Genomic DNA, 3,499 nt, shown 5'->3' with positions numbered 1-3,499 from the left:
CGATCATTCGGGATGTCCTACGTGGTAGAGCGTTGTGATAAGCACTCCGCTACGGAAGTCAGCGTTTAAAGTCAGTCATTGTATGTTTTATTAATAAGCTTTTTGTATCGTGTGTTGAACTTTTATCTTTAAAGTAAAGTAAAAAGTAAAGTGCTCCCCTATGCTTTGCACCACGCCACGAAGGTGTTTAGGGGGTGCTGTTCACTGCCAAAGGTGTGGGTGATGTGATGAGCACCACGCTCCTGGGCGCCTGTATCACCGCAGTTTCCTCCAGGTACCCTTTCATACGACGCTGGCTGGGCGCTGGAGCCGCTTGAACAGGTGGAAAAAATCCCGGTTCTCCCGCCGGAGTCTCTCGCATGGTAGTCAGCCCCTAACGACTTTTTTTTTTTTTTTTAATAATACCCGTATGCGGCAGTATATCCCGAAAAACACAAACATCTATGTCCTAACCGTGATTCAATCCGGAACCCCTGGCCTCGTAGTCCGCTGAGATAACCACTCAGGCACGGAGGCCGACATTTGATTTGCTTTATTTGACTTCGCTTTTTATGTCACTTTTGGCTAATTTGCGAAGATGATGATGAGTGATGATGTGATGAAATTGATGAATGGACACTCGCAAACTTCCATATCCAGGCCGGGATTCGAATCCGGGACGCCTGTAGCGCCATGTGCACTCCGCCAAGGGGGGCGGCTAAAAGTATGCCAACAGCACCTGGTGTTCCCAGGCGGTCACCCATGCAAGTACTGGCCAGGCCCGACGCTGCTTGACTTCGGTGATCGGACGAGAACAAGGATATTCAGCGTGGTATGGCCGTTGGCAACGACTGAGCTACCGCGGCTCATACATCTTTACAAAGTTATTTTTTAAAAATTAACTTAGGAACATTTCGTTTCTCGAAATATGAGATGGGACAGTTTCAGCAGGATTGAACTCTTCCGCCTTTGGCGAGTGCAGTGTGGAACCTTAACGGTGGTGTCCGTCTCAGTCCGTCCGTCCAAGTCAAATGTCGATACCTCAGAAACTGCAAGAGTTATAAAGATGAAATTTAGTGGCCAGATATTCCTAACAAATAATAATTGAAGTCACTTTACTTTAACACAATACCAAATGTGAAGGTTAGGCAATTTGAGATCTGATCTAAAAGGAAACCGATCTAATGAGAAATTCATAAATTTCACTTATGATGTATGTATGAAACAATTTAATATTTTACAAATTCGACGACTTCTCTATTCAGAAATCAAATTTAATTGCATATAAGTTGTATTTCTCCTTAAAAAGTTATTTTAAGTGAATTTATAACTTAAAGAAATAGTATTTTAGGGTTTAAAGATTTCTGACAACAAAACATTTCGTAACTTGGGGTAATAACGCCACGTTAAGGTTCTGTGAATTGTATCTGTACTGACGAAAGTTATTTTTCACAAAGAAGCACAGGGTAAGATAGAGTAGCTTACATAGTATATACACAATAGCAAAAGCGTAGCTGAAATCCAGAAACAAATGTTGTAGGGAACTTTAAACAAAACGTTGAAAACTGGCGTTATTACTCAACTATATGGGGTAGTAAAATGATAACAAATTAAGGAAATTACATTTGCACACAAAAATGATAAATCCTGATCAATAGTAGTTTAGTTGTAATGCATTTCGGACAAATACCAATTATTTGTAACTTTGCGTATGAAAGATGAAGCATTCATTTCAAGATATCTTTACTATAACATTATTGGATAGTAATAATTACGGCTCTGTACGTTATAAATCAAGAGCAATGAAGCACACAAAATTTTCTTCTTTCCTTTTTTGTTAATACAATTCAGATTTTTTGAACATAAGCATTGCACATTCTTATATCGAGAACTTGGACCTCACAGCAAACTATACACTGCCATGATTCGACAGCTTCCTTGAACGATATTTATTCGTTTTCACTATGAACTGTTGTTCTTCTTTTTTTTTTCATTTTGAGCAGTTTCCAGTAGAACTTGATGAAGATGCACTACCAACACCATCGAAATTATTATTCTTTGGGAATATATCTGTCTTTAGAATTGTGGCAAAATTAGCGATAGCTTCAAGCACCTCTTCGTGCATGCAGTGTTAATCCTTCGCATCTAAAATGTCAAACCAACACTGATATCATTAATTCTATCTACAGTATGTAACATTGTTATTCATACACATAGAATTTCCGAGGAAAAAATGTCATATCTACTAGTAAATATAATCATTTTCATATGTACCTGGAAATTAATATTAATGAAGGTTTCACCAACAAATGTCAATAAAAATGTATGTTCAAAGTGTTCAATCAGAGCATATAATTTGTGTGAAAAGAGAAAAACACATTGTTTCATGCAGCATTGTTATTCGTACAGACAAGAGTTTCAATCTTCCTTGCATACAGGGCCACCGCTATTCGGGCGATTTCGTGCAGTTTGCAACTTCGTAACAAGTTTGAACATGCAGGCGCGCTTCCCGTCAAGCGGAATGCTGGCGTAAATATTGTTGTAGGCCGTTCGTCTATCAATCAGCGTGTTCGAAATGGGCAAGGTGAAGGAACTTAGTTCCGATCTGAAGGATGTTATTATAAATTTGGCCCTTAGAGGTTATTCGTTAAGAAAAATTGGACAAAGAATCAATAAATCACACTACACAATTCAATACATAGTAAACAAATTTAGAGAGGAAGGTTAAACACAGAATGTGCCGAGAAAACCAAAAGAGAGACGGTTGAATAAATGTGATGAACGCTTTATTTTAAATAGAGTGCGAGAAAACGCGCGACTAACTGTTCCTCAGTTACGACCGTTAGTAGAAAATGTTTCTGTCCGACGTGCCTTGTGGAAGCATGGATATCATGGCAGAATACCACGAAAGAGGCCGTATGTAAATAAGGTGAATTGCAGGAATAGACTTTCATTCGCGAAAGAGCACATCCACAAGGACCAGGAATTTTGGGACAATGTCATATGGTCAGACGAGTCCAAGATTAATATATACGGGTCAGATGGGATAAATAGGGTCTAGAGAAAATCAAATAAAGACAATGATCACATTAACACAGTTCCAACCGTTAAACACGGTGGTGGGTCATTAATGATTTGGGGCTGTGTGTCGTCCAAAGGTGTTGGTACTATACAGTTTATTGATGGTATCATGGATGCATATGTCTATTTGGACATATTGAAGAACAATGTAAAGCAGAGTGCCCAAAAAATGGACACGCCGCCTATATACAGATTCCAACAAGACAATGACAGTAAGCATAATGCGCGAGTTAACATGAATTGGCTAATATGGAATATGCCCAAACTACTACAAACACCAGCTCAAAGTCCAGACTTAAATCCCATTGAGCATTTATGGGCAATTTTGAGCGAGTCCATAAAGCAGGCGTCAAGTCCAAACAAGAGTTGAAAACTGTTGTGCAAGCCGAGTGGAATAAAATAAGCTCTGAAACATGTCGGAAACTGGTTAATTCTATGA

At 39.1% G+C, this 3,499-nt stretch overlaps 1 non-coding gene across 1 annotated transcript; it reads right to left on the bottom strand.

Annotated features, from left to right (window-relative positions):
* Positions 1 to 706: 706 nt before the first annotated feature.
* LOC145999787 (5S ribosomal RNA) lies at positions 707 to 825 on the bottom strand. The gene has a single exon (XR_014443430.1). It is a non-coding gene; the product is annotated as a 5S ribosomal RNA (ribosomal RNA).
* Positions 826 to 3,499: the final 2,674 nt, after the last annotated feature.

This window comes from Lepisma saccharinum, chromosome 15 (genome assembly GCF_977018435.1).
Source record: "Lepisma saccharinum chromosome 15, izLepSacc3.1, whole genome shotgun sequence".
NCBI classification, from domain to species: Eukaryota; Metazoa; Arthropoda; class Insecta; order Zygentoma; family Lepismatidae; genus Lepisma; species Lepisma saccharinum.
Note: the sequence above shows the minus strand (reverse complement) of the source record. Positions and strands in the feature narration are given on the sequence as shown.